Consider the following 21,515-nt stretch of genomic DNA (forward strand, 5'->3'; position numbering starts at 1 on the left):
GGGAGGTGGGTTGATTGGAAAGGGTAGTGAGTGGTGGGATGAAGAAGTAAGAGTATTAGTGAAAGAGAAGAGAGAGGCATTTGGACGATTTTTGGAGGGAAAAAATGCAATTGAGTGGGAGATGTATAAAAGAAAGAGACAGGAGGTCAAGAGAAAGGTGCAAGAGGTGAAAAAGAGGGCAAATGAGAGTTGGGGTGAGAGAGTATCATTAAATTTTAGGGAGAATAAAAAGATGTTCTGGAAAGAGGTAAATAAAGTGCATAAGATAAGGGAGCAAATGGGAACTTCAGTGAAGGGCGCTAATGGGAGGGTGATAACAAGTAGTGGTGATGTCAGAAGGAGATGGAGTGAGTATTTTGAAGGTTTGTTGAATGTGTTTGGTGATAGAGTGGCAGATATAGGGGGTTTTGGTCGAGGTGGTGTGCAAAGTGTGAGGGGTTAGGGAAAATGATTTGGTAAACAGAGAAGAGGCAGTAAAAGCTTTGCGGAAGATAAGGGATAAGATAAGGCAGCAGGTTTGGATGGTATTGCAGTGGAATCTATTAAAAAAGGGGGTGACTGTATTGTTGACTGGTTGGTAAGGTTATTTAATGTATGTATGAATCATGGTGAGGTGCCTGAGGATTGGCGGAATGCGTGCATAGTGCCATTGTACAAAGTCAAAGGGGATAAGAGTGAGTGCTCAAATTACAGAGGTATAAGTTTGTTGAGTATTCCTGGTAAATTATATGGGAGGGTATTGATTGAGAGGGTGAAGGCATGTACAGAGCATCAGATTGGGGAAGAGCAGTGTGGATTCAGAAGTTGTAGAGGATGTGTGGATCAGGTGTTTGCTTTGAAGAATGTATGTGAGAAATACTTAGAAAAGCAAAGGGATTTGTATGTAGCATTTATGGATCTGGAGAAGGCATATGATAGAGTTGATAGAGATACTCTGTGGAAGGTATTAAGAGTATATGGTGTGGGAGGCAAGTTGTTAGAAGCAGTGAAAAGTTTTTATCGAGGATGTAAGGCATGTGTACGTGTAGGAAGAGAGGAAAGTGATTGGTTCTCAGTGAATGTAGGTTTGCGGCAGGGGTGTGTGATGTCTCCATGGTTGTTTAATTTGTTTATGGATGGGGTTGTTTGGGAGGTGAATGCAAGAGTTTTGGAAGGAGGGGCAAGTATGAAGTCTGTTGTGGATGAAAAAGGACTGGTGATTGGGAATACCTGGTTTAAAAAGCGAGATATGCATAAGTATACGTATGTAAGTAGGAGAGATGGCCAGAGAGCGTTATTGGATTACGTGTTAATTGACAGGCGCGCGAAAGAGAGACTTTTAGATGTTAATGTGCTGAGAGGTGCAACTGGAGGGATGTCTGATCATTATCTTGTGGAGGCTAAGGTGAAGTTTTGTATAGGTTTTCAGAAAAGAAGAGTGAATGTTGGGGTGAAGAGGGTGGTGAGAGTAAGTGAGCTTGGGAAGGAGACGTGTGTGAGTAAGTACCAGGAGAGACTGAGTACAGAATGGAAAAAGGTGAGAACAATGGAAGTAAGGGGAGTGAGGGAGGAATGGGATGTATTTCGGGAATCAGTGATGGATTGCGCAAAAGATGTTTGTGGCATGAGAAGCGTGGGAGGTGGGTTGATTAGAAAGGGTAGTGTGTGGTGGGATGAAGAAGTAAGATTATTAGTGAAAGAGAAGAGAGAGGCATTTGGACGATTTTTGGAGGGAAAAAATGCAATTGAGTGGGAGATGTATAAAATAAAGAGACAGGAGGTCAAGAGAAAGGTGCAAGAGGTGAAAAAGAGGGCAAATGAGAGTTGGGGTGAGAGAGTATCATTAAATTTTAGGGAGAATAAAAAGATGTTCTGGAAGGAGGTAAATTAAGTGCATAAGATAAGGGAGCAAATGGGAACCTCAGTGAAGGAAGCGCTAATGGGAAGGTGATAACAAGTAGTGGTGATGTGAGAAGGAGATGGAGTGAGTATTTTGAAGGTTTGTTGAATGTGTTTGATGATAGAGTGGCAGATATAGGGGGTTTTGGTCGAGGTGGTGTGCAAAGTGTGAGGGTTAGGGAAAATGATTTGGTAAACAGAGAAGAGGTAGTAAAAGCTTTGCGGAAGATAAAAGCCGGCAAGGCAGCAGGTTTGGATGGTATTGCAGTGGAATCTATTAAAAAAGGGGGTGACTGTATTGTTGACTGGTTGGTAAGGTTATTTAAAGTATGTATGACTCATGGTGAGGTGCCTGAGGATTGGCGGAATGCGTGCATAGTGCCATTATACGAAGTCAAAGGGGATATGAGTGAGTGCTCAAATTACAGAGGTATAAGTTTGTTGAGTATTCCTGGTAAATTATATGGGAGGGTATTGATTGAGAGGGTGAAGGCATGTACAAGAGCATCAGATTGGGGAAGAGCAGTGTCGATTCAGAAGTGGTAGAGGATGTGTGGATCAGGTGTTTGCTTTGAAGAATGTATGTGAGAAATACTTAGAAAAGCAAAGGGATTTGTATGTAGCATTTATGGATCTGGAGAAGGCATATGATAGAGTTGATAGAGATGCTCTGTGGAAGGTATTAAGAGTATATGGTGTGGGAGGCAAGTTGTTAGAAGCAGTGAAAAGTTTTTATCGAGGATGTAAGGCATGTGTACGTGTAAGAAGAGAAGAAAGTGATTGGTTCTCAGTGAATGTAGGTTTGCGGCAGGGGTGTGTGATGTCTCCATTGTTGTTTAATTTGTTTATGGATAGGGTTGTTTGGGAGGTGAATGCAAGAGTTTTGGAAGGAGGGGCAAGTATGAATTCTGTTGTGGATGAGAGAGCTTGGGAAGTGAGTCAGTTGTTGTTCGCTGATGATACAGCGCTGGTGGCTGATTCATGTGAGAAACTGCAGAAGCTGGTGACTGAGTTTGGTAAAGTGTGTAAAGGAAGAAAGCTAAGAGTAAATGTGAATAAGAGCAAGGTTATTAGGTACAGTAGGGTTGAGGGTCAAGTCAAGTAGGAGGTAAGTTTGAATGGAGAAAAACTGGAGGAAGTAAAGCGTTTTAGCTATCTGGGAGTGGATCTGGCAGCGGATGGAACCATGGAAGCGGAAGTGAATCATAGGGTGGGGGAGGGGGCGAAAATCATGGGAGCCTTGAAGAATGTGTGGAAGTCGAGAAGATTATCTCCGAAAGCAAAAATGGGTATGTTTGAAGGAATAGTGGTTCCAACAATGTTGTATGGTTGCGAGGCGTGGGCATGGATAGAGTTGTGCGCAGGAGGGTGGATGTGCTGGAAATGAGATGTTTGAGGACAATGTGTGGTGTGAGGTGGTTTGATCGAGTAAGTAACGTAAGGGTAAGAGAGATGTGTGGAAATAAAAAGAGCGTGGTTGAGAGAGCAGAAGAGGGTGTTTTGAAATGGTTTGGGCACATGGAGAGAATGAGTGAGGAGAGATTGACCAAGAGGATATATGTGTCGGAGGTGGAGGGAACGAGGAGAAGAGGGAGACCAAATTGGAGGTGGAAAGATGGAGTGAAAAAGATTTTGAGCGATCGGGTCCTGAACATGCAGGAGGGTGAAAGGAGGGCAAGAAATAGAGTGAATTGGAGTCATGTGGTATACAGGGGTTGACGTGCTGTCAGTGGATTGAAGCAAGGCATGTGAAGCGTCTGGGGTAAACCATGGAAAGCTGTGTAGGTATGTATATTTGCGTGTGTGGACGTGTGTATGTACATGTGTATGGGGGTGGGTTGGGCCATTTCTTTCGTCTGTTTCCTTGCGCTACCTCGCAAACGCGGGAGAAAGCGACAAAGCAAAATAAATAAAAAATATAAAATATATATATATATATATATATATATATATATATATATATATATATATATATATATATATATATATATATATATACATATATATATATATATATATATATATATATATATATATATATATATATATATATATATATATACATATATATATATATGTATATATATATATATATATATATATATATATATATATATATATATAAATTTAGCAAAAAATGAGAGAGTTAAACAGTTTGATGAAATGCTATGGGCATATATGGAGAATGAGGAGAGGTTTACGAAGAGGACATACGTGTCAGAAGTGGAGGGTACAAGGAGGAGGAGGGGACGGACTCTGAGGTAGAAGGATGGCTTGAATAAGATTCTGATTGCTGGAGGCCTGAACATGCAGAGTCGTAAAAAGTGTGTACGGAATAGAGTGAATTGGAACAATATGGTTAACATATGAAGCAACTGGGGAAAACCACGAAATTCTGTTGGGACTACTGAATTGGTGCTGTCGTTTCGGTGCATTACACATGACCTCCAGCAGTGTTGTCCAAGCTGGGGTATGTGTACCCCTGTGGGTACCTGTATTGTTCAAAGGGGTTCGTGAGAAGATAACGAAATCTTTTTTCAAACTGTATCACATAAAGGTCATATGGTTTCTTGGATCAGTAACTTTTCTGAGCATGTGCATGTGTGCAAGGGTGATTGTTTCATAAAATAGAATAATTGAATAACCACAACATTTACGCAGTTTCCAACTTAAGTGAATGACAAGAGAACAGAGCAAGAATTAAGATGAATGAGAAAGAAATTGATGGCAGATGGGAGTAGGAGGGAGGGAGAGGAAACGTTGCAGTGACGCGTACGGGAACAATGCTGAACTCGCTCGAGTCACTCTTGCTCAGTTTCGTCTTAGGAGTGAAAGTGGGAACATCTCCTTTTCAAACTCACATGTACGCTTACCCACACAGTTTTTCTTTAGCAGCAAGAAAAAATGAGAGCTGTAGCAGCCGGAGCAGCAATGCCAGTGAAGGAAATCAAGCAGCTGTGAAGAAAAAGAAAACGGACCTACCTAAGTATATGCGATACAAGAGAGATTTTGTGCTTTTTGGATTTACTTTACGAATTCTGATTCTCTGGAAGCTTTGTGCTTCTTTTGTGGGGAGAGGTTGGCCAACTGTTGTATCAAACCAACTCAGCCTCAACGTCACCTCAACTCAAAACTTGACGAATCGACTGACGTCAGTGGACAGGCTCAACTCATTTGTGAAATACGTTGATGGAGATGATATAAACGAACATGAATTTTTCGCAAAAAAGAATTTGAACACACACAACTGGGGGAGCCATTTTCGATGTCATTAATCAGTTCTTCTCTGAACAAAGGCTTGTTTGGAAATCTTGCATTAGCATGTGTAACACACGCTGCTGCATCCATGATCGGGAAAGTGAAGGGACTCGTTGCATGGATTATGAAGGAAAATCCTAATGTGGAGTGGACTCACTGCATCATTCATAAAGAATCGATAGCATCCAAAAAATGAGTTCAGAGATGCATGGGATATTGGATGGTGGCTGATGGCGTCAAAGTAATCAGATCTTCAAAGCCAAGGCCACTTAATGCTCGCCTGTTTCACAGACTGTGCGAAAGCATTCGGTCTGAGTACGCAGAGCTATTACTGTACACAGATGTGCGCTAGACGTCGACAGGGAGCGTACACGCCAGGTTGTTCAAGTTGCGAGATGAGGTAGGCTTCTATTTCATGAGGGTATGGATCTCCTTTTGTCACACTTTCTGAAAGCACTACTTGGCTTGCATAATTAGCATATCTTGCAGACATATCTAGCAAAATGAATGAGTTGAATTTGTCTCTACTGGGCAATGATACAAACATTTTCAACTTATATGATAAAGCTGCTGGTTTTCAAAAGAAAATAGAGGGGGAGATTTTACGTGTTTTCCTCTGTCAGATGCAAATTTTTTCCATTAACACTGATGAGAGAGAGAACTGTGAAACCAGTTATTGCGGAACATTTGACCAACCTTATCTGTGCTTTTAGATCTTACTTTCCCGACATATGTGAGAGATCTGCACAGCTGGATTCGGTTAGAAATCCATTCCTCCTATCTGAAAGTTATATGAAGAAGCTTCCTACTTGCCTTCAGGAAGCACTGTTAGAAGTGTGCTCAGACCGTGACCTCAAACTGATATTTGAAAGCTCAACCTTCACACGATTTTAGAGCTGTGTAATGGAGCACCCTGACCTAGGAAAGAAGGCTTTAACAAACCCGCCGCACGTTGGATCTACCTACCTTTGTGAAGCATCTATCTATGTAATGAGCGTTATCAAGTCAAAACAGAGGAACGGACGAAATGTAAACCTGGAACAAAGCCTGACTACTGCAGTAGCCTTTACCGCCCAGATTGGCAAAAATCGTCAGTGAACATCAACGCCACCTTTCACATTAGGTTGTAAGTAATTTTTAAGTATTTTCATGTTATTCCGTTAGTCTTTTTCCTTTAGTACATTGAATAATAATTAATTTTCCAGCACTCAAATAATGAGGACTTTTAATATAATTTGCAATGTCCCTCCAAATACTGAGTTTAATCAGTCATGCGGTGCTTAATTGTAGAAGGTAACAAGGGGTACAATACGCAAAAAAAGTGAGGACAACACTGCTCAAGAGAATGGATGTGAGCGAATGAAGCCTTTTCTTCATTTTCCTCACTAACTTCCCCAAAAGGAAGTCCAACGAAGTTACAAACCAGACAAAGCACACAAAGAATTTCGCTCAGAACAATCACTGGCTGCCTAGTAAACACAAACACTCAACACCCACACAATGAAACAAAGATCCTCCCTGAAGAGCCCCACCTAAAGGGATAGATAAGGAAACTGGAAGAGTCAGCAGTTTTAACGATATGTGATACACTCGAGGTAGGAGAAGGCCTAACAGTGGAGACCACTCTGACTGTATATCAGACATTCTTCATGAGTATTATCCAACGTTCTACACTATTCACGAAGACTTAAGTGCTTAATTTCTTCCTAATCACCAAACTTGATGGTTTTCTAAACAGAGTAAGACATTCCACCCGCCAAATAGCCTGTGATATACAAGAAAAACTAATTTTACAACGTTCGTTCAACACTTAAGTATGCTGACTCAATGTTAACCAGTCACATACAGCGCCTTATGCTCTCGACACCAACCCCTCTTTCAAAAGCCCTATCCCAGGCTGTCTTAGGATCAGTGTCTCCGAGAGTTTCGAGCAGGTCTCCACCTGGGCTGAGGTTCCTCCTTCAGCTTCCCGGGGGCAGAAGAAGTCCTCCGTACTCCACTTGGTTGATGTAGTTTATTTTTGATAAAGGAAGATATCCTTTGTATGATTCAACCACGACTACAAGCGTGTATATATATATATATATATATATATATATATATATATATATATATATATATATATATATATATATATATTCATTTATTTATCTATTTTGCTTTGTCGTTGTCTCCCGCGTTAGCGAGGTAGCGCAAGGAAACAGACGAAAGAATAGCCCAACCCACCCACATACACATGCATATACATACACGTCCACACACGCAAATATACATACCTATACATCTCAATGTACACATATATATATATAAACACACAGACATATACATATATACACATGTACATAATTCATACTTTCTGCCTTTATTTATTCCCATCGCCACCTCGCCACACATGGAATAACAACGCCCTCCCCCCTCATGTGTGCAAGGTAGCGCTAGGAAAAGACAACAAAGGCCCCATTCGTTCACACTCAATCTCTAGCTGTCATGTAATAATGCACCGAAATCACAGCTCCCTTTCCACATCCAGGCCCCACAGAACTTTCCATGGTTTACCCCAGACGCTTCACATGCCATGGTTCAATCCATTGACAGCACGTCGACACCGATATACCACATCGATCCAAATCACTCTATTCCTTGCACGCCTCTCACCCTCCTGCATATATATATATATATATATATATATATATATATATATATATATATATATATATATATATATATATATATATATATGTATATATTTATTTATATATAATTTTTTTTTTTTATACTTTGTCGCTGTCTCCCGCGTTTGCGAGGTAGCGCAAGGAAACAGACGAAAGAAATGGCCCCCCCCCCCCCCATACACATGTACATACACACGTCCACACACGCAAATATACATACCTACACAGCTTTCCATGGTTTACCCCAGACGCTTCACATGCCTTGATTAAATCCACTGACAGCACGTCAACCCCTGTATACCACATCGCTCCAATTCACTCTATTCCTTGCCCTCCTTTCACCCTCCTGCATGTTCAGGCCCCGATCACACAAAATCTTTTTCACTCCATCTTTCCACCTCCAATTTGGTCTCCCTCTTCTCCTCGTTCCCTCCACCTCCGACACATATATCCTCTTGGTCAATCTTTCCTCACTCATTCTCTCCATGTGCCCAAACCATTTCAAAACACCCTCTTCTGCTCTCTCAACCACGCTCTTTTTATTTCCACACATCTCTCTTACCCTTACGTTACTTACTCGATCAAACCACCTCACACCACACATTTTCCTCAAACATCTCATTTCCAGCACGTCCATCCTCCTGCGCACAACTCTATCCATAGCCCACGCCTCGCAACCATACAACATTGTTGGAACCACTATTCCTTCAAACATACCCATTTTTGCTTTCCGAGATAATGTTCTCGACTTCCACACATTTTTCAAGGCTCCCAAAATTTTCGCCACCTCCCCCACCCTATGATCCACTTCCGCTTCCATGGTTCCATCCGCGGACAGATCCACTCCCAGATATCTAAAACACTTCACTTCCTCCAGTTTTTCTCCATTCAAACTCACCTCCCAATTGACTTGACCCTCAACCCTACTGTATCTAATAACCTTGCTCTTATTCACATTTACTCTTAACTTTCTTCTTCCACACACTTTACCAAACTCAGTCACCAGCTTCTGCAGTTTCTCACATGAATCAGCCACCAGCGCTGTATCATCAGCGAACAACAACTGACTCACTTCCCAAGCTCTCTCATCCCCAACAGACTTCATACTTGCCCCTCTTTCCAGGACTCTTGCATTTACCTCCCTAACAACCCCATCCATAAACAAATTAAACAAAAATGGAGACATCACACACCCCTGCCGCAAACCTACATTCACTGAGAACCAATCACTTTCCTCTCTTCCTACACGTACACATGCCTTACATCCTCGATAAAAACTTTTCACTGCTTCTAACAACTTGCCTCCCACACCATATATTCTTAATACCTTCCACAGAGCATCTCTATCAACTCTATCATATGCCTTCTCCAGATCCATAAATGCTACATACAAATCCATTTGCTTTTCTAAGTATTTCTCACATACATTCTTCAAAGCAAACACCTGATCCACACATCCTCTACCACTTCTGAAACCGCACTGCTCTTCCCCAATCTGATGCTCTGTACATGCCTTCACCCTCTCAATCAATACCCTCCCATATAATTTACCAGGAATACTCAACAAACTTATACCTCTGTAATTTGAGCACTCACTCTTATTCCCTTTGCCTTTGTACAATGGCACTATGCACGCATTCCGCCAATCCTCAGGCACCTCACCATGAGTCATACATACATTAAATAACCTTACCAACCAGTCAACAATACAGTCACCCCCTTTTTTAATCAATTCCACTGCAATACCATCCAAACCTGCTGCCTTGCCGGCTTTCATCTTCCGCAAAGCTTTTACTACCTCTTCTCTGTTTACCAAATCATTTTCCCTAACCCTCTCACTTTGCACACCACCTCGACCAAAACACCCTATATCTGCCACTCTGTCATCAGACACATTCAACAAACCTTCAAAATACTCATTCCATCTCCTTCTCACATCACCACTACTTGTTATCACCTCCCCATTTACGCCCTTCACTGAAGTTCCCATTTGCTCCCTTGTCTTACGCACCCTATTTACCTCCTTCCAGAACATCTTTTTATTCTCCCTAAAATTTACTGATAGTCTCTCACCCCAACTCTCATTTGCCCTTTTTTTCACCTCTTGCACCTTTCTCTTGACCTCCTGTCTCTTTCTTTTATACTTCTCCCACTCAATTGCATTTTTTCCCTGCAAAAATCGTCCAAATGCCTCTCTCTTCTCTTTCACTAATACTCTTACTTCTTCATCCCACCACTCACTATCCTTTCTAAACAGCCCACCTCCCACTCTTCTCATGCCACAAGCACCTTTTGCGCAATCCATCACTGATTCCCTAAATACATCCCATTCCTCCCCCACTCCCCTTACTTCCATATATATATATATATATATATATATATATATATATATATATATATATATATATATATATATTCTTTTTTTTTCATACTATTCGCTATTTCCCGCGATAGCGAGGTAGCGTTAAGAACAGAGGACTGGGCCTTTGAGGGAATATCCTCACCTGGACCTCTTCTCTGTTCCTTCTTTTGGAAAAAAAAAAAAAAAAAAAAAAAAACGAGAGGGGAGGATTTCCAGCACCCCCCTCCCTTCCCTTTTAGTCGCCTTCTACGACACGCAGGGAATACGTGGGAAGTATTCTTTCTCCCCTATCCCCAGGGAATATATATATATACATATATATATATATATATATATATATATATATATATATATATATATATATATATATATATATATATATATATATATATTATCCCTGGGGATAGGGGATTAAGAATACTTCCCACGTATTTCCTGAGTGTCGTAGAAGGCGACTAAAAGGGGAAGGAGCGGGGGGGCTGGAAATCCTCCCCTCTCGTTTTTTTTTTTTTTAATTTTCAAAAAGAAGGAACAGAGGGGGCCAGGTGAGGATATTCCAAAAAAGGCCCAGTCCTCTGTTCTTAACGCTACCTCGCTAACGCGGGAAATGGCGAATAGTTTAAAAGAAAAAGAAAGTAAAAGATATATATATATATATATATATATATATATATATATATATATATATATATATATATATATATATATATATATATATATACATATATATATATATATATATATATATATATATATATATATATATATATATATATATATATATATATTTCCCATTTGTTGTATGGTTGCGAGGCGTGGGCTATGGATAGAGATGTGCGCAGGAGGATGGATGTGCTGGAAATGAGATGTTTGAGGACAATGTGTGGTGTGAGGTGGTTTGATCGAGTAAGTAACGTAAGGGTAAGAGAGATGTGTGGAAATAAAAAGAGCGTGGTTGAGAGAGCAGAAGAGGGTGTTTTGAAATGGTTTGGGCACATGGAGAGAATGAGTGAGGAGAGATTGACCAAGAGGATATATGTGTCGGAGGTGGAGGGAACGAGGAGAAGAGGGAGACCAAATTGGAGGTGGAAAGATGGAGTGAAAAAGATTTTGTGTGATCGGGGCCTGAACATGCAGGAGGGTGAAAGGAGGGCAAGAAATAGAGTGAATTGGAGTCATGTGGTATACAGGGGTTGACGTGCTGTCAGTGGATTGAAGCAAGGCATGTGAAGCGTCTGGGGTAAACCATGGAAAGCTGTGTAGGTATGTATATTTGCGTGTGTGGACGTGTGTATGTACATGTGTATGGGGGGGGGGGGGGTTGGGCCATTTCTTTCGTCTGTTTCCTTGCGCTACCTCGCAGACGCGGGAGACAGCGACAAAGTATAAAAAAAAAAAAAAAAAAAAAAAAATATATATATATATATATATATATGTGTGTGTGTGTGTGTGTGTGTGTGTGTGTGTGTGTGTGTGTGTGTGTGTATGTGTGTGTGTGTGTGCGTGTGTGTGTGTGTGTGTGTGCGTGTGTGTGTGTGTGAGTGTGTGTGTGTGTGTCTGTGCGTATCTGTGTGTGTGTGAATACAAATACAGGGGATTTATTAGCTATCCACTGAATAATAATTACCAGATTATTTGCATCACAATATGAAAAGTTTAGCCTTTACAACTCTCACCAAAACTCGCTGATATCACTCCTCACACATATGACTAACCTATAGCTATGGCTTTTGTATGCAGATTTTACAACCACGGGAAATTCAAGTGATTGCGTTATTATTCTACTGCAAAGGATATTTTCATCATTTTCATATATATATAAATATATAAATATATATATATATATATATATATATATATATATATATATATATATATATATATATATATATATATATATATATGAAAAGAAGAGTGAATTTTGGGGTGAAGAGGGTGGTGAGAGTAAGAGAGCTTGGGAAGGAGACTTGCGTGAGGAAGTACCAGGAGAGACTGAGTACAGAATGGAAAAAGGTGAGAACAATGGAAGTAAGGGGAGTGGGGGAGGAATGGGATGTATTTAGGGAATCAGTGATGGAAAGGGTAGTGAGTGGTGGGATGAAGAAAGTAAGATTATCAGTGAAACAGAAGAGAGAGGCATTTGGACGATTTTTGCAGGGAAAAAATGCAATTGAGAGGGAGATGTATAAAAGAAAGAGACAGGAGGTCAAGAGAAAGGTGCAAGAGGTAAAAAAAGAGGGCAAATGAGAGTTGGGGTGAGAGAGTATCATTAAATTTTAGGGAGAATAAAAGATGTTCTGGAAGGAGGTAAATTAAGTGCGTAAGACAAGGGAGCAAATGGGATCTTCAGTGAAGGGCGCTAATGGGGAGGTGATAACAAGTAGTGGTGATGTGAGAAGGAGATGGAGTAAGTATTTTGAAGGTTTGTTGAATGTGTTTGATGATAAAGTGGCAGATATAGGGTGTTTTGGTCGAGGTGGTGTGCAAAGTGAGAGGGTTAGGGAAAATGATTTGGTAAATAGAGAAGAGGTAGTAAAAGCTTTGCGGAAGATGAAAGCCGGCAAGGCAGCGGGTTTCCATGGTTGGTAACGCTATTTAATGTATGTATGACTCATGGTGAGGTGCCTGAGAATTGGCGGAATGCGTGCATAGTGCCATTGTACAAAATCAAAGGGGATAAGAGTGAGTGCTCAAATTACAGATGTATAAGTTTGTTGAGTATTCCTGGTAAATTATATGCGAGGGTATTGGTTGAGAGGGTGAAGGCATGTACAGAGTATCAGATTGGGGGAGAGCAGTGTGGTTTCAGAAGTGGTAGAGAATGTGTGAATCAGGTGTTCGCTTTGAAGAATGTATGTGAGAAATACTTAGAAAAGCAAATGGATTTGTATGTAGCATTTATGGATCTGGAGAAGGCATATGATAGAGTTGATAGAGATGCTCTGTGGAAGGTATTAAGAATATATGGCGTGGGAGGCAAGTTGATAGAAGCAGTGAAAAGTTTTTATCGAGGATGTAAGGCATGTGTACGTGTAGGAATAGAGGAAAGTGATTGGTTCTCAGTGAATGTAGGTTTGTGGCAGGAGTGTGTGATGTCTCCATGGTTGTTTAATTTGTTTACGGATTGGGTTGTTAGGGAGGTGAATGCAAGAGTTTTGGAAAGAGGGGCAAGTATGAAGTCTGTTGTGGATGAGAGAGCTTGGGAAGTGAGTCAGTTGTTGTTCGCTGATGATACAGCGCTGGTGGCTGATTCATGTGAGAAACTGCAGAAGCGGGTGACTGAGTTTGGTAAAGTGTGTGAAAGAAGAAAGTTAAGAGTAAATGTGAATAAGAGCAAGGTTATTAGGTACAGAAGGGTTGAGGGTCTAGTCAATTGGGAGGTAAGTTTCAATAGAGAAAAACTGGAGGAAGTAAAGTGCTTTAGATATCTGGGAGTGGATCTGGCAGTGGATGGAACCATGGAAGCCGAAGTGAATCATAGGGTGGGAGAGGGGGCGAAAAACCTGGGAGCCTTGAAGAATGTGTGGAAGTCGAGAACATTATCTCGGAAAGCAAAAATGGGTATGTTTGAAGGAATAGTGGTTCCAACAATGTTGTATGGTTGCGAGGCGTGGGCTATGGATAGAGTTGTGCGCAGAAGGGTGGATGTGCTGGAAATGAGATGTTTGAGGACAATGTGTGGAGTGAGGTGGTTTGATCGAGTAAGTAATGTAAGGGTAAGAGAGATGTGTGGAAATAAAAAGAGCGTGGTTGAGAGGGCGGAATAGGGTGTTTTGAAATGGTTTGGGCACATGGAGAGAATGTGTGAGGAAAGATTGACCAAGAGGATATATGTGTCGGAGGTGGAGGGAACGAGGTGAAGTGGGAGACCAAACTGGATGTGGAAAGATGGAGTGAAAAAGATTTTGAGTGATCGGGGCCTGAACATGCAGGAGGGTGAAAGGAGGGCAAGGAATAGAGTGAATTGGATAGATGTGGTATACCTGGGTTGACGTGCTGTCAGTGGATTGAATCAGGGCATGTGAAGCGTCTGGGGTAAACCATGGAAAGTTGTGTGGGGCCTGGATGTGGAAAGGGAGCTGTGGTTTCGGGCATTATTGCATGACAGCTAGAGACTAAGTGTGAACGAATGGGGCCTTTGTTGTCTTTTCCTTGCGCTACCTCGCACACATGAGGGAGGAGCGGGATGGTATTCCATGTGTGGCGAGGTGGCGATGGGAATGAATAAAGGCAGACTGTGTGAATTGTGTGCATGGGTATATATGTATGTGTCTGTGTGTGTATATATATGTGTACATTGAGATGTATAGGTATGTATATTCGCGTGTGTGGACGTGTATGTATATACATGTGTATGGGGGTGGGTTGGGCCATTTCTTTCGTCTGCTTCCTTGCGCTACCTCGCAAACGCGGGAGACAGCGACAAAGCAAAATGAATATATATATATATATGTATACATATATATATATATATATATATATATATATATATATATATATATATATATATATATATATATATATATATAACTGGAGGGTTGTCTGATCATTATCTTGTGGAGGCGAAGGTGAAGATTTGTATGTGTTTTCAGAAAAGAAGAGTGAATGTTGGGGTGAAGAGGGTGGTGAGAGTAACTGAGCTTCGGAAGGAGACTTGTGTGAGGGTACTAGGCGAGACTCAGTACAGAATGGAAAAAGGTGAGAGCAAAGAAGGTAAGGAGAGTGGGGGAGGAATGGAATGTATTTAGGGAAGCAGTGATGGATTGCGCAAAAGATGCTTGTGGCATGAGGAGCTTGGGAGGTGGGTTGATTAGGAAGGGTAGTGAGTGGTGGGATGATGAAGTAAGATTATTAGTGAAAGAGAAGAGAGAGACATTTGGGCTATTTTTGCAGGGAGAAAATGCAAATGAGGAGACGTAAAAAACAAAGAGACAGGAGGTCAAGTGAAAGGTGCAAGAGGTGAAAAAGAAGGCAAATGAGAGTTGGGGTGAGAGAGTATCATTTAATTTTAGGGGGAATAAAAAGATGTTCCGGAAGAAGGTAAATAAATTACGTAAGAGAAGGGAGCATGTGGGAACTTCAGTGAAGGGTCTAATGGGAAGGTGATAACAAGTAGTGGTGATTGCGTGAGTATTTTGAGGGTTTGTTGAATGTTTTTGATGATGTAGTGGCAGATATAGGGTGTTTTGGTCGAGGTCGTGTGCAAAGTGAGAGGGTTAGGGAAAATGATTTGGTAAACAGAGAAGAGGTAGTAAAAGCTTTGCGGAAGATGAAAGCCGGCAAGGCAGCAGGTTTGGATGGTATTGCAGTGGAATTTATTAAAAAACGGGGTGACTGTATTGTTGACTGGTTGGTAAGGCTATTTAATGTATGTATGATTCATGGTGAGGTGCCTGAGGATTGGCGGATTGCGTCCATAGTGCCATTGTACAAAGGCAAAGTCGATAAGAGTGAGTGCTCAAATTACAGAGGTATAAGTTTGTTGAGTATTCCTGGTAAATTATATGGGAGGGTATTGATTGAGAGGGTGAAGGCATGTACAGAGCATCAGATTGGGGAAGAGCAGTGTGGTTTCAGAAGTGGTGGAGGATGTGTGGATCAGGTGTTTGCTTTGAAGAATGTATGTGAGAAATACTTAGAAAAGGAAATGGATTTGTATGTAGCATTTATGGATCTGGAGAAGGCATATGATAGAGTTGATAGAGATGCTCTGTGGAAGGTATTAAAAATATATGGTGTGGGAGGCAAGTTGTTAGAAGCAGTGAAAAGTTTTTATCGAGGATATAAGGCATGTGTACGTGTATGAAGAGAGGAATGTGATTGGTTCTCAGTGAATATAGGTTTGCGGCAGGGGTGTGTGATGTCTCCATGGTTGTTTAATTTGTTTATGGATGGGGTTGTTAGGGAGGTGAATGCAAGAGTTTTGGAAAGAGGGGCAAGTATGAATTCTGTTGGGGATTAGAGAGCTTGGGAAGTGAGTCAGTTGTTGTTCGCTGATGATACAGCGCTGGTGGCTGATTCATGTGAGAAGCTGCAGAAGCTGGTGACTGAGTTTGGTAAAGTGTATGAAAGAAGAAAGCTAAGAGTAAATGTGAATAAGAGCAAGGTTATTAGGTACAGTAGGGTTGAGGGTCAAGTCAATTGGGAGGTAAGTTTGAATGGAGAAAAACTGGATGAAGTAAAGTGTTTTAGATATCTGGGAGTGGATATGGCAGCGGATGGAACCATGGAAGCGGAAGTGAATGATAGGATGGGGGAGCGGGAGAAAATTCTGAGAGCCTTGAAGAATGTGTGGAAGTCGAGAACATTATCTCGGAAAGCAAAAATGGGTAAGTTTGAAGGAATAGTGGTTCCAACAATGTTGTATGGTTGCGAGGCGTGGGCTATGGATAGAGTTGTGCGCAGGAGGGTGGATGTGCTGAAAACGAGATGTTTGAGGACAATGTGTGGTGTGAGGTGGTTTGATCGAGTAAGTGATGTAAGGGTAAGAGAGATGTGTGGAAATAAAAAGAGCGTGGTTGAGAGAGCAGAAGAGGGTGTTTTGAAATGGTTTGGGCACATGGAGAGAATGAATGAGGAAAGATTGACAAAGAGGATATATGTGTCACAGGTGGAGGGAACGAGGAGAAGTGGGAGACCAAATTGGAGGAGGAAAGATGGAGTGAAAAAGATTTTGAGTGATCGGGGCCTGAACATGCAGGAGGGTGAAAGGCGTGCAAGAAATAGAGTGAAGTGGATGGATGTGGTATACTGGGGTCGACGTGCTGTCAGTGGATTGAATCAGGGCATATGAAGCGTCTGGGGTAAACCATGGAAAGTTGTGTGGGGCCTGGATGTGGAAAGGGAGCTGTGGTTTCGGTACATTATTGCATGACAGTTAGAGACTGAGTGTGAACGAATGGGGCCTTTGTTGTCTTTTCCTAGCGCTACCTCGCACACATGAGGGGGGAGGGGGATGTTATTCCATGTGTGGCGAGGTGGCGATGGGAGTGAATAAAGGGAGACAGTGTGAATTGTGTGCATGTGTATATGTGTATGTGTCTGTGTGTGTATATATATGTGTATATTGAGATGTATTGGTATGTATATTTGCGTGTGTGGACGTGTATGTATATACATGTGTAGGAGGGTGGGTTGGGCCATTTCTTTAGTCTGTTTCCTTGCGCTACCTCGCAAACGCGGGAGACAGCGACAAAGCAAAATAAAAAAATAAATAAATATATATATATATATATATATATATATATATATATATATATATATATATATATATATATATATATATATACGTATGTAAGTAGGAGAGATGGCTAGAGAGCGTTATTGGATTACGTGTTAATTGATAGGCGCGCGAGAGACCTTTTGATGTTAATGTGCTGAAAGGTGCAACTGGAGGGATGTCTGATCATTATCTTGTGGAGGCAAAGGTGAAGATTTGTAGAGGTTTTCAGAAAAGAAGAGAGAATGTTAGGGTGAAGAGAGTGGTGAGAGTAAGTGAGCTTGGGAAAGAGACTTGTGTAAGGAAGTACCAGGAGAGACAGAATGGAAAAAGGTGAGAACAAAGGACATAAGGGGAGTGCGGGAGGAATGGGATGTATTTAGGGAATCAGTGATGGATTGCGCAAAAGATGCTTGTGGCATGAGAAGAGTGGGAGGTGGGTTGATTAGAAAGGGTAGTGAGTGGTGGGATGAAGAAGTAAGAGTATTAGTGAAAGAGAAGAGAGAGGCATTTGCACGATTTTTGCAGGGAAAAAATGAAATTGAGTGGGAGACGTATAAAAGAAAGAGACAGGAGGTCAAGAGAAAGGTGCAAGAGGTGAAAAAAGGGCAGATGAGAGTTGGGGTGAGAGAGTATCATTAAATTTTAGGGAGAATAAAAAGATGTTCTGGAAGGAGGTTAATAAAGTGCGTAAGACAAGGGAGCAAATGGGAACTTCAGTGAAGGGCGCAAATGGGGAGGTGATAACAAGTAGTGGTGATGTGAGAAGGAGATGGAGTATTTTGAAGGTTTGTTGAATGTGTTTGATGATAGAGTGGCAGATATAGGGGGTTTTGGTCGAGGTCGTGTGCAAAGTGAGAGGGTTAGGGAAAATGATTTGGTAAACAGAGAAGAGGTAGTAAAAGCTTTGCGGAAGATGAAAGCCGACAAGGCAGCAGGTTTGGATGGTATTGCAGTGGAATTTATTAAAAAAGGGGGTGACTGTATTGTTGACTGGTTGGTAAGGTTATTTAATGTATGTATGACTCATGGTGAGGTGCCTGAGGATTGGCGGAATGCGTGCATAGTGCCATTGTACAAAGGCAAAGTCGATAAGAGTGAGTGCTCAAATTACAGAGGTATAAGTTTGTTGAGTATTCCTGGCAAATTATATGGGAGGGTATTGATTGAGAGGGTGAAGGCATGTACAGAGCATCAGATTGGGGAAGAGCAGTGTGGTTTCAGAAGTGGTAGAGGATGTGTGGATCAGGTGTTTGCTTTGAAGAATGTATGTGAGAAATACTTAGAAAAGCAAAAGGATTTGTATGTAGCATTTATGGATCTGGAGAAGGCATATGATAGAGTTGATAGAGATGCTCTGTGTAAGGTATTAAGAATATATGGTGTGGGAGGCAAGTTGTTAGAAGCAGTGAACAGTTTTTATCGAGGATGTAAGGCATGTGTACGTGTAGGAAGAGAGGAAAGTGATTGGTTCTCAGTGAATGTAGGTTTGCGGCAGGGGTGTGTGATGTCTCCATGGTTGTTTAATTTGTTTATGGATGGGGTTGTTAGGGAGGTGAATGCAAGAGTTTTGGAAAGAGGGGCAAGTATGAAGTCTGTTGGGGATGAGAGAGCTTGGGAAGTGAGTCAGTTGTTGTTCGCTGATGATACAGCGCTGGTGGCTGATTCATGTGAGAAACTGCAGAAGCTGGTGACTGAGTTTGGTAAAGTGTGTGAAAGAAGAAAGTTAAGAGTAAATGTGAATAAGAGCAAGGTTATTAGGTACAGTAGGGTTGAGGGTCAAGTCAATTGGGAGGTGAGTTTGAATGGAGAAAAACTGGAGGAAGTGAAGTGTTTTAGATATCTGGGAGTGGATCTGGCAGCGGATGGAAACATGGAAGCGGAAGTGGATCATAGGGTGGGGGAGGGGGCGAAAATTCTGAGAGCCTTGAAGAATGTGTGGAAGTCGAGAACATTATCTCGGAAAGCAAACATTGGTATGTTTGAAGGAATAGTGGTTCCAACAATGTTGTATGGTTGCGAGGCGTGGACTATGGATAGAGTTGTGCGCAGGAGGATGGATGTGCTGGAAATGAGATGTTTGAGGACAATGTGTGGTGTGAGGTGGTTTGATCGAGTAAGTAACGTAAGGGTAAGAGAGATGTGTGGAAAAAAAAAGAGCGTGGTTGAGAGAGCAGAAGAGGGTGTTTTGAAATGGTTTGGTCATATGGAGAGAATGAGTGAGGAAAGATTGACCAAGAGGATATATGTGTCGGAGGTGGAGGGAACGAGGAGAAGAGGGAGACCAAATTGGAGGTGGAAAGATGGAGTGAAAAAGATTTTGTGTGATCGGGGCCTGAACATGCAGGAGGGTGAAAGGAGGGCAAGGAATAGAGTGAATTGGAGCGATGTGGTATACCGGGGTTGACGTGCTGTCAGCGGATTGAATAAAGGCATGTGAAGCGTCTGGGGTAAACCATGGAAAGCTGTGTAGGTATGTATATTTGCGTGTGTGGACGTATGTATATACATGTGTATGGGGGTGGGTTGGGCCATTTCTTTCGTCTGTTCCTTGCGCTACCTCGCAAACGCGGGAGACAGCGACAAAGCAAAAAAGAAAAAAAAAATGTCTCATGGTGAGGTGCCTGAGGAATGGCGGAATGCTTGCATAGTGAAATTGTACAGAGGCAAAGGGGATAAAAGTGAGTGGTCAAATTACAGAGGTATAGGTTTGTTGAGTATTCCTGGGAAATTGTATGTGGGGAGGGGGTATTGATTGAGAGGATAAAGAAATGTGGAGCACATCAGATTGGGGAAGAGCAGTGTGGTTTCAGAAGTGGTATAGGATGTGTGGATCAGGTGTTTGCTTTGAAGAATGTACGTGGGAAATTCTTAGAAAAGCAAATGGATTTGTATATAGCATTTATGGATCTGGAGAAGGCATATGATATAGTTGATAGAGATGCTCTGTGGAAGGTATTAAGAATATATGGTATGGGAGGCAAGTTGTTAGAAACAGTGAAGGGTTTTTATCGAGGATGTAAGGCATGTGTATGTGTAGGAAGAGACGAAAGCGATTGGTTCTCAGTGAATGTTGGTTTGTGGCAGGGGTGCGTGATGTCTCTATGATTGTCTAATTTGTTTATGGATGGGGTTGTTAGGGAGATGAATGCAAGAATTTTGGAAAGAGGGGTAAGTATGCAGTCTGTTCTGGATGAGAGAGCTTGGGCGGTGAGAAACTGCAGAAGTTGGTGACTGAGTTTGGTAAAGTGTGCGAAAGAAGAAAGATGAGAGTAAATGTGAATAAGAGCAAGGTTATTAGGTATAGTAGGCTAGAGGGACAAGTCAATTGGGAGGTAAGTTTGAATGGAGAAAAACTGGAGGAAGTGAAGTGTTTTAGACATCTGGGAGTGGACTTGGCAGCGGATGGAATCATGGAAGTGGAAGGGAATCATAGGGTAGGGGAGGGGACGAAAGTTCTGGGAGCGTTGAAATTGTGTGGAAGTCGAGAGCGTTATCTTGGAAAGCAAAAATGGGTATGTATGAAGGAAGAGTGGTTCCTACAATGTTATATGGTTGCGAGGCGTGGGCTATAGATAGAGATGTACGGAGGAGGGCGTATGTGCTGGAAATGAGATGTTTGAGGACAATATGTGGTGTGAGGTGGTTTGATCGAGTAAATAATGAATGGTAAGAGAGATGTGTGGTAATAAAAGTGTGGTTGAGAGAGCAAAAGAGGATGTTTTGAAATAGTTTGGTCACATGGAGAGAATGAGAAGAAAGATTGACAAAGAGGATATATGTGTCAGAGATGGAGGGAACGATGAGAGGTGGGAGACCAAATTGGAGGTGGAAAGATGAAGTGAAAAAGATTTTGAGTGATCGGGGCCTGAATATGCAGGAGGGTGAGAGGCGTGCACGGAATAGAGTGAATTGGAACGATGTGATATACCAGGGTCGACGTGCTGTCAATTCACTGAACCAGGGCATATGAAGCGCCTGGGGTAAACCATAGAAAATTTTGTAGGGCCTGGATGTCGAAAGGGAGCTAAGGTTTCGGTGCATTATACATGACAGGTAGAGATTGAACGTGAACGAATGTGGCCTTTGTCTTTTCCTAGCGCTACCTTGCGCACATGCGGGGGGA

The sequence above is a fragment of the Panulirus ornatus genome, chromosome 14 (assembly GCF_036320965.1).
Source record: "Panulirus ornatus isolate Po-2019 chromosome 14, ASM3632096v1, whole genome shotgun sequence".
Taxonomy (NCBI): Eukaryota; Metazoa; Arthropoda; class Malacostraca; order Decapoda; family Palinuridae; genus Panulirus; species Panulirus ornatus.